Below are 13,005 nucleotides of genomic sequence, written 5' to 3'. Positions count from 1 at the left end.
GGATATAATAGAGAAATATACAGACAATAAAATACAGTAATAATTTTAATATTTTATTCAATTAAATTAATAAGTGTATATAAATAGAAAAAAATAGTCGTAAAATGAGTACTAAAAATAAATAAATATAATCCAAAATAATCTGAAGGGAACAAAAGAACATATTAAAAGTAGAGTGTGGAAGAAAACAACAGGGTAATAAAGGCTTTATTGTGGTATGATTTTATTTAAATTGGTTTATAGGTGTGGAAACAAACTTCAGCTGTGATAACTGACCAAACCCAGCAACACATCCACTCAGTTTCCCGGGTGAACACAGGTAGCGGGCCACATGTCTCTGAAGCCTCGCACGCTCCTCGCAGCTTGTGAATGAAGTCTCCTAAAAACAATAAAATCCACGCTTTTATCTGCACTTTATTCACTTGATCTTTTGTCCCAGCGGCTGTCTGAGCCGCTGTCTCTCCTGGGCCTTTCTCTTTTTCATGTCCGGCCTTTCTTCGCCCGACTCCCCGCCGAGGTAATAAGCGGGCTGTATGGCCGGGAAGTGCAGAGGAGTGGGACTTTCATGTCACTTAGCCGTGGGATTAGTGGGAGCTGCCGGGGGGGAAAGCAATAAAGCCCCCAGCATCACCTACCGTCGTCTGCTGCCGGTGGATCCTGGAATAAAGCCCAGCGCCTGCGAGCCTGGAAAAGCTCACATTTCCTGAACACACCACCTTCATATCCCTCTGCTGCACAGCCTGGAGCGCACAGCACCAGCTTTATCACATTTTTGCAGTTGTAAGTCACTTGAGCATTGTGTGATTTCACATCTTGTTTCGTGTAATTCCTTTCCAAACCGTTGATGTCAGCCTCGCCTCCTAGAAACCGCCAAGCTTGGGGGCGACACAAGACTCCGAGTCACAGGCTTCAGACTCAGCCTGGTGTGAAGGAAGGTGACGCTTCACTCCAGCGTCTTGAGTCTGAATAAAGCCTCAAGATCCCCTTAAAATAAAGTGAAAGCTCACAACCTCTCTCCTGTGGGGACCTCAGTTGACCCCCAAAAAGAGCCCAGACTATTCCCAAGCAGATTCTCAGGCTGAAGCTGGCAGAAGACCACAGGTCTATGAAAGTGTGCAGCACAATTTCATCATTCAAAGTTCCATAATGCACTGCAACAGTTGACAGAGACGACTTTTTTAAGCTGAAAGTGGATCAGTCTGAAGTGAAAGTGGATGGTGACGGGGGAGAAAGAGGTGCGAGACAGGAGTGGACTCAGGATGTGGGTAATCGGCACCAAAGCAGAAGAGGGCAGGGAGGCCAGCACTAAGTGGACATGCTTTCATAAACAATGCCTGAGGGGGACGCTGCGGCAGCCAAGGTGTAAAGAGGGTGAGTGAATAGACTCTGTGTGTGTGTGAGAGAGAGTGTGTGGTTTAAAAATACAAAGGAGCTCTCCCGGTGTGAAACATGGACCACTGGAATTCTGGGCTTCTGCGGAGGGCACACTGCGACTTGATGGAACTGATTGGACTACCCACAATGCACAGGGTCAGAGTTCAGGGCTGACATATGGGGAATGCAGGCGGTGTAAAGTGGACGATGGCGAGTGTCTTCTTAAGCTGAATGATCTCTCACCAGCACAGTGAGGTGAAGTTACCACTGTCTGTCTGTCTATCTATCTATCTATCTATCTATCTATCTATCTATCTATCTATCTGTCTGTCTGTCTGTCTGTCTGTCTGTCTGTCTGTCTGTCTGTCTATCTATCTATCTATCTATCTATCTATCTATCTATCTATCTATCTATCTATCTATCTATCTATCTATCTATCTATCTATCTATCTATCTATCTATCCATCCTGAGATAGCAGCTATAATGCTTATATGCATATATGTTTATAAAACAGTGTTCTGGACAAAATATGGTATTTTAGGTGAGTTAATGGAAGTGTGCTGCAGTCAAGACAGTATATAGTGAACTATTTCAGTTGCTGTTAATCATTTAATTTGGAAAAAAAAATATGTTTCAAGTTGAGAAGAACTTGATTTTGAGAAATATATTTTGGTTATATGCTAGTTGTATGGTTTGGAGACAGTGGCACTGAGGAAAAGACGGGAGGCAGAGCTGGAGGTAGCAGAGATGAAGATGCTGAGCTTCTCTCTGGGAGTGATCAGGATGGATAGGATCAGGAAGCAGTAGATCAGAGGGACAGCACATGTCAGGTGTTTAGGAGACAAAGTCAGAGAGGCTAGATGGAGATGGTTTGGACATGTACAGAGGAGAGAGAGCCAGTACATTGGTAGGAAGATGTTGAGGTTGGAACTGCCAGTCAGAAGGTGGAGAGGAAGGCCAAAGAGGAGATTGATGGAGGTGGTGAAGGAGGACATGAGGTTTGTAGGTTTGAGAGAAGAGGAAGCAGAGGACAGGGTGAGATGGAGGAAGATGATCCACTGTGGCCAAGAAGAAGGACGAGGAGAAAAAGGAGGAGGAGAAGAAGAAGAAGAAGAAGGAGGAGAAGAAGGAGAAGAAGCAGAAGAAGGAGAAGAAGAAGATGTTGAGGTTGGAACTGCCAGGCAGAAGGTGGAGAGGAAGGCCAAAGAGGAGATTGATGGAGGTGCTGAAGGAGGACATGAGGTGTGTAGGTTTGAGAGAAGAGGAAGCAGAGGGCAGGGTGAGAATCACTGGTGAAGCCGAAAGAGAAAAAAGAGGTTATATGCTAGTTCAGTGGATTCCATGAATAGAATGCGCATAATAATAACAAAAGTAAACATTTTACCAACACAGGAGCTTATGCAGAGCAGTGTTTATGAGCTTTTCTAATGATAATGCTTCCTTCGTGCAACAACAGACCGAGGTTGTGGCAGCGTTACCTCTAGAAAAGCCAGTCATGTTTTGCCTTTGAAAGCAGCGGAATTCCAACCCTTGAATCGAGCGTGACCGTTTCCTTCCCACATTACAGATCTGGTAACCTTTGCTTCTCTCCCCACACCCCTCTCTTTCCTTCCCCGTCCGCCCCTTTCCTCCTCTTCGGTGTCACCCCTGTTATGTTTCTCCGCCGTCTCAACCTGTGGCCTCTGAGTTTTGAGGAAAGGCAGAGGTGGCCTTTGAAGACGGCGACGACCAAGTTTGTCCGGGCCGCCGCGGCCATGAATGCCCGCCTTTGTCCGGCTCTTCATATCCTCTCCTTGTTGCCCCCCACAAACTCAGCCCTCATGGCTTCGCCGGGGCCCCCGTCGCACAAATGACCCCACTAATTATGTATTTAAGGTATTTGGCTCCTGTGAAAACAGCTTTGGGTTAGCGGTGGAAGGTGGCGGAGGGAAGGAGGAGAGAGGGGACGTGGGGTGGTCCATGGTCTCATGGTTATCATTACTGCCCGGCGTTTTATGTAAACACTGGATTAGAGCGGTCGGGGCAGATTGAGGAGCGGGGTGGTGGTGGTGGTGGTTTGGCACCAGGGCTGGGAAATAGGTTTCACTCCCTCGAGGTTTTGGTCCGTCACATTTTCTCATGGCTTCACTTAAAACTGGGACTTATGTTTTTATGTATTTCAGGAAGTGACGCTCGATTTTTGTCTCTGACTTTGACAATACAGCCGTGACCTGCCGCTGCACAAGTCACTCCGTCACTCGTCAGTTTTCCTTTACGTCCTATAGAATGTTCCGTCTCCGTCCGAAGTCTGAAACCGGACCCTGGATTCCCTGGAGGCGCAGGAAGACTGATGCCGCTGATAAACCTGAGATGGAGCGCCGCTTCCTCGGCTGCCCACTGGGAAGCTGCTGACAGTGAATCCCTCTCGCACTTCATCACTGCCGCCCTCCTTCATCATGGGACGAGTCATGGCCAACTCACTCATGTCATCGGCCAAATTGCAGGTCTAAAATGCATCAGTGATGCATCATGAGCTCAGCTAAGATCCAAGTTAGAGCCACTTTCCTTTCATTTTCTGTCCCAAGCAACTATGAAAAGAAGGTAAACATCTATCTATCTATCTATCTGCCTGCCTGCCTGCCTGCCCGCCCGTCCGTCCATCCATCCATCCATCTATCTATCTATCTATCTATCTATCTATCTATCTATCTATCTATCTATCTATCTATCTATCTATCTATCTATCTATCTATCTATCTATCTATCCCTCCATCCATTGTTCCATCTATTGCTCCATCCATCTATTCATCCCTCCATCCATCATCATCCATCCATCCATCCATCCATTCATCATCATCCATCCATCCATCCATCCATCCATTCATTCATCCTTCCATCCATCCATCCATCCATCCATCCATCCATCCATCCATCTATCTATCTATCTATCTATCTATCTATCTATCTATCTATCTATCTATCTATCTATCTATCTATCTATCTATCTATCTATCTATCTATCTATCTATCTATCTATCCATTGTTCCATCTATTGCTCCATCCATCTATTCATCCCTCCATCCATCATCATCCATCCATCCATTCATCATCATCCCTCCACCCATCCATCCATCCATTCATCCATCAATCCATTAATTCAGTCATCATCATCCATCCATCCATCCATCAATCCATCCCTCCATCCAATCATCCATCAATCCAACAATCCATTCATCATCATCCATCCACCCATCTATCATCCATTCATCATCATACATCCATCCATCCATCCTTCCATCCATTCATCATCATCCATCCATCCATCATCCATCCTTCCATCCATTCATCATCATCCATCCTTCCATCCATTCATCATCATCCATCCATCCATCCATCCATCCATCCTTCCATCCATTCATTCATCCATCCATCCATCCGTCCATCCATCATCATCCATCCATCAATCCATCCTTCCATCCATCCATCCATCCATCCTTCCATCCATTCATCATCATCCATCCATCCATCCATCCTTCCATCCATTCATTCATCCATCCATCCATCCATCATCATCCATCCATCAATCCATCCTTCCATCCATCCTTCCATCCATCCATCCATCCATCCATCCATCCATCCATCCATCCATCCATCCTTCCATCCATTCATTCATCCATCCATCCATCCATCCATCCATCCATCATCATCCACCCATCAATCCATCCTTCCATCCATTCATCCATCCATCCATCCTTCCATCCATTCATCATCATCCATCCATCCATCCATCCATCCTTCCATCCATTCATCCGTCCATCCATTCATCCATCAATCCATTAATCCAGTCATCATCATCCATCCCTCCACATCCATCCATCCATCCATCCATCCATCCATCCATCCATCCATCATCATTCATCCATCAATCATCCCTCCATCCAATCATCCATCAATCCATTCATCATCATCCATCCACCCATCTATCCATCCAGTCATCATCATCCATCCACCCATCTATCCATCCATTCATCATCATCCATCCATCCATCCATCCATCCATCCATCCATCCATCCTTCCATCCATCCTTCCATCCATTCATCATCATCCATCCATCCATCCATCCATCCATCCATCCATCCATCCTTCCATCCATTCATTCATCCATCCATCCATCCATCCATCCATCCATCCATCCATCATCATCCATCCATCCATCCATCCATCCATCATCATCCATCCATCAATCCATCCTTCCATCCATTCATCCATCCATCCATCAATCCATCCTTCCATCCATCCATCCATCCATCCATCCATCCATCCTTCTATCTATCTATTGTATCACTAAATTTACATGATTCAAATTCTGAATATATATATATTTATTTATAAAAGCATTCCTCTTACACAAACACACAAACCGACCGCGGGTTCTGACGGGAACTTGCATGGCGTGGACTGTAGAAAGCAGAATGTGGCGACAGGAACTGGACCCGCCACAGTAGATCAGCCGAGGCCCCTCGTCCCTCCGACATGGACGAAGCCACTCGTCATGGTGACGGATACTTCCTAAAGTCTTCACGTATAATTACAAAGGAAGATTCACTATTTATGCGCGTAACTTTTCCGTCGGGAGCGTCGCTTGGAAAACTGGTTTCTCTCTGTGCATCCAATAAATCAGATGTCTACAATTAGAGAGAAGGAGTGAGCAGCGTGGGGTTTTGGTGGAAGAGAGGAAGAAAGCTCGGAATGTGTCACCGCCGGTGAGGAATGAAGAGTGTGTGTTGGTGTGTGTGTACAATTACATGTGTGAGGTCGGGAGTAGCCGGCACAGCCAACATTCTTGGGCAGCAGTGTTATTAACTGCGGTGGAACCATTATCAGTGTTTACTTTGATCCAAGCACCGGCTGAAGAGTAATGGACTCAGCTGAACTCTGCTTTCCTTTTTTGCCGTTATTCTCTGCGTCGGGGGGGCAGCGGTGACATCCAGCATCCTCATTATTTGGGCCCAGAGTCCATTAAGATACGGGCCAGATGTGTGATCACCGCAGCTCCCGGTTCTGGAGCTGCTGGTGTGGGTGAGGTGAGTCAACCACCACGGGCTGATCGCACTCCTACATCCCATAATTTAGCTGCGAGATAAGACCACCTACTTTTACAAGCTCATTACACAGTTCGGGATGAAGCCGCCGCGAAACCGCAAGCGCTTTTATCTCGCCAACGCTTTGGTGAAGAGACAGCAGGACCAGGGAAAAGCTTTCTTGTGCTGACAGGCAGAACATGAGTGTGTTTGTGTGTGAGGGTGACACACACACAGAGATTCACACTGGTTGATGAGGGTGCGATGAGAGCGTCACACGCTGGTGAACATCTGCAGGCAGGTGTCCGTCGCACCTGGAGAGTTTCTACGCGCTTTTTTCATCAATATCTGTTGAAGAAGAGGATCCAAAAAGAGTTCAGACTCGGCGACTAGTCGCCGTCCTCTCACTTACAAATGTGGGTCAACGTGAGCAGTAGCTGAGTGAAAACCAACAAGTAGGATCAGAGAGTTGTAGTTCTTTATCTCGGCTCTCAACGTCCCGCGACTTGCCGCTTCGGATCAGTGTTTGATGCGACAAATCTCGCCTGAACGTCTCACTTGAAACACGATAAAAACTGCGACACCCTGGTCCCAAACATGTCACATCCACTCCTCTCATATTGTAGCGCGAGAGTTTGTCGTACGCAACATCAGTTTCATGTGTAAATCATTTGCTTTTGTTGCATTTGAGCTGCTGAAAAAGCCGCACTATGGTGGCCTCCACTGAGGTATAGCAGGGGGATTCTCCTCTAGTCTCTATTAGATGACAAATCTCTTCATTACTGTGGATGGGAGCGTCACATGTGTCACGTTCTTTGATCCGTAGCAGCATGCTAACTTGAATGAGCTATTGATGGCAGGTAGCATTTGTTCAGATCTGGCAAGGTGATAATTCAGCTGGTGACTGTGTAGATATTTAGCGCGATAAAAAGTTGGAGCCCAGATGTGAAGTGGGTCACGATCTTTGATCTGTAGCAGGATGCTAACTTGAATGTGCGGTTGAGGACAGCTAGCGTTCGTTCAGATCATGCAAGGTGTTTGTCGCAAGTATAATTCACATCCGAAGCATTTTTTTTTGCGTGAAAAAAAGTTCAACTTCTGATCTAATATGCTGATGAAAACAAGTCAAAACAAAAATCATGTTATTTAAAGCCTTAAATCTTTCATTTGATGTATCCTCTCAAGTTTTAAAAAGAGAGCGCCACCTGCTGAACCCTGAAAATGAGGACACCGTTTCATGAAGCCTTATTAGCCTGTTAGCTAATGGATGGGGCGCAACACTAGCAAGCGATGTGGGCGTTTTAAGACCTTTGACTCTCTAAGAAAACGTTAAAATATAGATAAACTCAAAAAGTCGAATCGACTTTTGCTATTCTGCTGAGTAAGTACTTATTTTGCCCATTAATTCCTGCCCTGTGACTAAAACAAGCGTCGCTCTTTCCTCCACAAACAACCGTAAAAGGCGCTCGCGGCTAATGAACGCTAATGTTTTCTCCATGTTTGTTTGAGAATTAAAACATTAATGCACCCAAATGTCACAGCAGTAAAACACTCCGACAGAGGCCGTTCTGCTCTAATCCTCTCTGGAAGGCGTTTTTATTTGCCGCTGGCACGGCGGGAAGTTTCCCTCGCTCTCCTCGCCGAGGCTGGCGCTTCAGGAAACAGCTGCTGCTAACTGATCGCATGTGGACGCCGCGTTGAAACAAGCTTCATGTAAATATCATAAAAACAGCGCGCATGTGATCTGAAGACGGGTCAGTGTTGGTCGCAGGAATAAACAGCGCTCATGGGAAATTTTTCACTGGTTACGCCTGGAGTGTTAAAAATCCCCCAGGATTGATGGCCGCCGCGGGCTTCCTGTTCACCCCGTTAAAAGTCGGCGTGTGTTTCTGATAAGATGTTCTCCACCGAGGGCCCTTTGATGCGCGTCTCTTGACGGAGCGGCTTCTGAGGGGAGGTCACAGCGGCGGGAGGGGGGGTGAGGGATGGGGAGAGGAAGGGATCTCCGACAGCCTGTTAACATCACATTCTCACACACTTCATCTGATCTCTTTGTCGCGTCTAGTAAAACATACAATCTGGTTTTGTTTCACGCCGAATCCTCATTAACGCTCTTCAAAGCTTCAGAGTGATTTAAAGGAGCTTCGGCTTTGCCGTTTAAAACGGTCCAGGATGGTGGAGGGGGAGTTCAAGTGGTCGACTGGACCAAGCAGTTGCTGGGTCCCTAGACCTGCTGCAGTCAGAGGCTCCGAAACCCTTCGACATATCTCACGCTTCTCACTGGCATTTAGGGAGATGCTTCGCGACAACCAGAGGACATTGTTCAGAATATACACGGGTTCAAGTCCTGATCTCTTCTGTGCCACTGTAATAATAAAGAAAGTTTCTTGACATTTTGTAACAGCTACGACCAAGATTTTCGTCCTCTTTTTCTTCACCTGTTTCTACCTCTTAGTCACTCATTCTAACCCTGAATTGTGACAGCAACAAAAAACACAAGAAGAATCCAAAATACTTGCCTTATACAATTTTTAAAAAAGAAAATACAATGCACTTAAAAAAAACCATTTTGTGACAAAAAAACATAAATAAAAACAAAAACAAGCATCCATCAACTGGATCCATAAGAGGGTCGGTGTACAATATAAATATATAGAAATATAATTTTTTACCATGAAAAATACACGTCGTATTTTAATTTTTAATTAAAAAAATATTTTTTAAAAATATATTTATTTATTTATTTTTAGTTTTTATATTTTTTAATGTTATATTTTACCCTATTCTTGCTTTCCTTTTTTCGCCAATAAATACGGACTCTGCTTTGGTTCCATAATATCATTCCTAAAATTCACATTTCAAAGGTTAAAATCCTAATAATAATACTGTTTTTTAGAATTGAGGGTAGTTTTTAACCTGAAAAAAAATCACTTACTCACAAAAACTAACTGTAGAAAGAACCTGCTGAATAAATGACAAATGCTAGACAACTTGAACCTCCATTGAGTCTTTGTGCTCATGTGGCGTAACATCTGCCGTGTGCAAACATCTTCAGGATGAAGGACACATTATTTATGATGAACAAGATCTGATCCCTGACAGGTGGCTCTTCCATATATTTGGTTTATCATTCTTCACTTCACCTGCCAGTGGTCATAATGTTGTGGCCATGGATGTGACTGCGAACAGCAGCTCGCCTCTCTTCCCTCAAAACAGCCACATCCCTGATGATAAATGACTCTCTGGAACTTTCTTTGAACTCCCACGTTTGTCATCTCTTGGTCAGGTGATGTCATCGCTCCGGAGCACAGGCTCCCCCTCTCAGCCCAGTGTTTAATATTCGGCGGTTTTCGAGTCTGACCTGAATATCTGCGACGTGACTTCCCTCCAGAGCTAATAACAGCTACGGGATAAGTGCTACCAGCGCGGGTCGGCTGGCAAACTTATTGTGGTGGGATGAGAAACAGACCCGGGAAACTCAGTGACCCGCTTGCCAGTTTGACTGCACCGTTTATGAGTTTAATTCTAACCCCCCCCCTCCCCCCTCCATCTCACCCCTCCGTCGCTCTGTAAATGACTTTCCATGAGCTCAAGAGAACACCTGCTATTTTAAATGTATTGTGGGGCAGAGCTGGAGGTGTAAATCACGGAGGACCACTTTGCGAGTTCGCTGTTCAAACGGGACTCAGAACAACAAAAAATGATTGACACCTCTGCCCAGGGAGGGGGGTGAAGCAGAACATGTGCTCAGCGTCCAGGAATTTCTCCTCCACTCCTCCCACCTCATTTCAGCTTGACCCCAACTCTGATATGACACAGTGGCTGCTCAATTCGTCATGACACAAAGTCACCGCAGCTCGAATGTCAACATTTACCGTTCACTTTGGCGGCGTTCAGATCACTTGGATGCGCTTTGAAGCGCCTATTTATATTTGGGATTTTAAGATCGCAAACTGCACAGATTATTCGCTGCGGCCTGTTTCCATACACTTAAGTGAAACTAGTTCTTCACATAAAACCATCTTTATTTCGGTTATTTTTAACTCGACGGGGGAGCGGCCCGTAAAAGATCCACATCAAAACCAGTGCTCTGAATGAGACTTGTTTAAGATGCTGCGCTCAATAATGGCGCTCTGACTCATTTCACGACACCGTAACTCATCTATCTATCTATCTATCTATCTGTCTGTCTGTCTGTCTGTCTGTCTGTCATCCATCCATCCGTCCTTCTGTCCATCTGTTATCTGTCCATCTAACCATCCATCTATCATCTACCCATCAACCCGTCTATCCGTCTAGCTATATATCTATCTGTCTATCTATCTATCTATCTGTCTATCTGTCTATCTATCTATCTATCTATCTATCTATCTATCTATCTATCTATCTGTCTATCTATCTATCTATCTATCTATCTGTCTGTCTGTCTGTCTGTCTATCTGTCTATCTATCTATCTATCTATCTGTCTGTCTGTCTGTCTGTCTGTCTATCTATCTATCTATCTATCTATCTGTCTGTCTATCTATCCATCTATCTATCTATCTTTCCACTCTCTTTTTTGGACCTGTGTGTGTGTGTGTCTATTTGTGTGCGTGCACACTGACACGTGCAGACCAGTGGGGGGTCTGCTGGGTCACGGTGGGAAGAGTCCCTATAAAGACTCAGTAATCCCCGGCACTGCTGCGGGGGTCTGAGGTGATAAGCCCCCCGGATCCCAACCGTCTCTTCTCGGCCACTTTTTCTGGTGGACACTGAGAAAGTGCCGGTGTGCGCGTCATTACTGCCTTTTGTTCCGCTGATAATCACCTTTCTCTTCTTCACGCTGGGAGCCTCCCCTGGGGACAGAAGACCCTCGGGAGTGACAGAGAAGATTCCATCGTGGAGGGTTGGGATCAGCTCCTCAAGGAAAGTCATGATGTCAGCAGGACTTGGACAATGACTGTGTCATGAGAAACTTTTGCTGAGACCGGCGGTGAACGCTGTTAATTGGTGTAACAACTTCAACAGTTAAAAATAGAGACTATAATTTACAGTTTAATAGTTTGCCTGGTTTAGCTCTCATCACATGACTTGTTCTGTGGCAGACATATTTGAAGTGCCAGACTCTCAATTGCTTTGAGGATTTTAACCTTAACCATTTGTTCTGGCTCCATTATATCATACATCAAACTGACATTTAAAAATCCTAACAATCACACAATGTTTTTCAGTCCTGATCAATTGATCAATTTGTGAATTGGGTTGAGGCAGCTGGATACACAGGAGGAGGTTTTTCAGTTGATTTATAACAGAAAAAATGGGAATTATTAATGGTTTATGGCAGTTCTGGGTTGTGAACTTAGAAGGGAAGGACTTTCACAGGAGACTTGGACGAATGAATGTGAATTTCTGAACTGATTTCTATTGTTGAGACTGAAAGAGAAGCGTGATGAAGGTCCCAGAACAGGAGCCTCACCTGATCCTCCTCATTACACCCTCTTCAAAGCCTCTCTGTCTCCCAGCCACTGAATAGTGAATCAGTGAAGGTATTTAAGAGCTCAACACTCAGGATTAAGTGCGATCTGAGTTGGAGAAGTGCTGCAGGGTGTTTTCAAAGTTGCGTGAAATCTGCCATAATGTCCTTCTTTTCTATCCTGATCTAATGGCTCCTGAATGATTTCAGCGGTGGCTTCAGCGCCATGAAGAACGCCAGTCTGACTCCTGGATCCCATGAAAGAGCAGCGGCAGCGGCTCCGGTAATGAACTCATTGTGTTTATTGCCGTCGCCGCGAACGTCACGGAGGCGCTGCCGGCGCTGACGTAATGTTTGGGGTCACCTGCGGGCAGGAAGTGAGAGAGAGTGTTTGGATGCTGTGTGATAGGAAAAACAGGAAGTTGGAGTAAAATAAACAGAATTTGAGGTAGAACGCTGGAAGAGACCCCTCCCCACCCTCCACCGCCATCCCCACCCCCCGAACCCAAACACGACAAACAAGGACGTTCATTATAGCGCAGTCCCTTTGATTACACAAAGAGCCGCACACGTTCCCAGTTTAGGGCTTCAGCGATGACTGGGCTGCTGCGGTCGAGTCATTGAGTTTATTTAACCAACACGTGCAAAAAAAGTCAATGTGGAACATGAAACAACAAGGATGAATTATACAAATATATGCCTCAGATGACAGACGTATCGAGAGTATTGTATTCCTCCAGTGGAGCTGGAGGGGTGTGTCCGAGGAAAGGTACGTCTTTGCCTCTGGATCTTGAATTTAACATACATTTTGTTAGGAAGACAGCAGTTTACAGGTCACTTTTGTTTGGGTTTGGATTGTGTTCGCCTGATGACATCACGTCCGGCCGTCGCGATTCATATTTTCAAATGAGTAAATGAAACTTCAACTGCAGGATTCGATGGCCACTCGCCAAACAGTAATTAAGAAACAGGTTGTCAGTTATACTTCCTAGTCGACTTCTTTATAGGCAACTACGCACCACAGACGACACATTTATCCGAAAAAATGTGCTTCAATAAACAAGCTTTTCGGAATGAGCCTGGGGTTAATGCTCGGTTTGACGTCAGCTGATCCT

This window comes from Synchiropus splendidus, chromosome 19 (genome assembly GCF_027744825.2).
Source record: "Synchiropus splendidus isolate RoL2022-P1 chromosome 19, RoL_Sspl_1.0, whole genome shotgun sequence".
NCBI lineage: Eukaryota > Metazoa > Chordata > Actinopteri > Syngnathiformes > Callionymidae > Synchiropus > Synchiropus splendidus.
The sequence above is the reverse complement of the archived record's forward strand: the minus strand, read 5'-3'. Positions refer to the sequence as shown.